Below are 685 nucleotides of genomic sequence, written 5' to 3'. Positions count from 1 at the left end.
TTTGCTTCTCGGCCTTTTGGCCAAGATCAAGTGTAGTATCTGCCCTGCCTTTTGGCTCAGATCTGGTATGTCTCTCTTGTGGGAACCATGACATTGGGTTCAGTTTGAATTTCAATTGTTTTTTGGAGCAGGCGAGGAGCTGGATTCGGGGTCCGCCTCGACCCACACTCTGAGCCCCGGCTTGGTAACTCAGACAAAGTAATTAAAAAAAGAAGGGGAAAAAAAAGGGGGGGGGGAAAGGAATTCAACCAGGTGGATAACTCAGCATCGACCCAGGCACCGGAAACGACAACAGCAAACCCAGCCACGTTGACCCTGCAAAGTCCTCCTTACTAACAGCTGAGGGTTTGTGCCAAAACTGGGAGAGCTGTCTTACAAACTAGTCAAGCAATAGACAGGCATAGTCATACTCACAGACTCTTACCTTACAGACAATGTGCCAGACACCACCATTGCCATCCCTGGGTATGTCCTTTACCCACCAAGACAGACCCAGCAGAGGTGGCAGCACAGTGGTATAAAGATGGGTTGGAGTTATGGTGTTGCCTTGGGAGTCCTCAACGCTGACTCCAGACCACATGAAGTCTCAGGGCTCCAGGTTAAACATGGGCAAGGAAACCTCCTGCTGACCTGCTGCAGATGCATCTGTCTTTGACAGTGTTGATAGGAGTGAGCACCACACAGT

General features: G+C 50.1%; 1 pseudogene; it reads left to right on the top strand.

Moving 5' to 3' along the window:
* On the top strand, positions 1-201 carry LOC140388700 (U2 spliceosomal RNA; annotated as a pseudogene).
* The last annotated feature ends 484 nt before the right edge of the window (positions 202-685 follow it).

This window comes from Scyliorhinus torazame, chromosome 13, assembly GCF_047496885.1.
Source record: "Scyliorhinus torazame isolate Kashiwa2021f chromosome 13, sScyTor2.1, whole genome shotgun sequence".
NCBI lineage: Eukaryota > Metazoa > Chordata > Chondrichthyes > Carcharhiniformes > Scyliorhinidae > Scyliorhinus > Scyliorhinus torazame.
The sequence above is the reverse complement of the archived record's forward strand: the minus strand, read 5'-3'. Positions and strand labels throughout refer to the sequence as shown.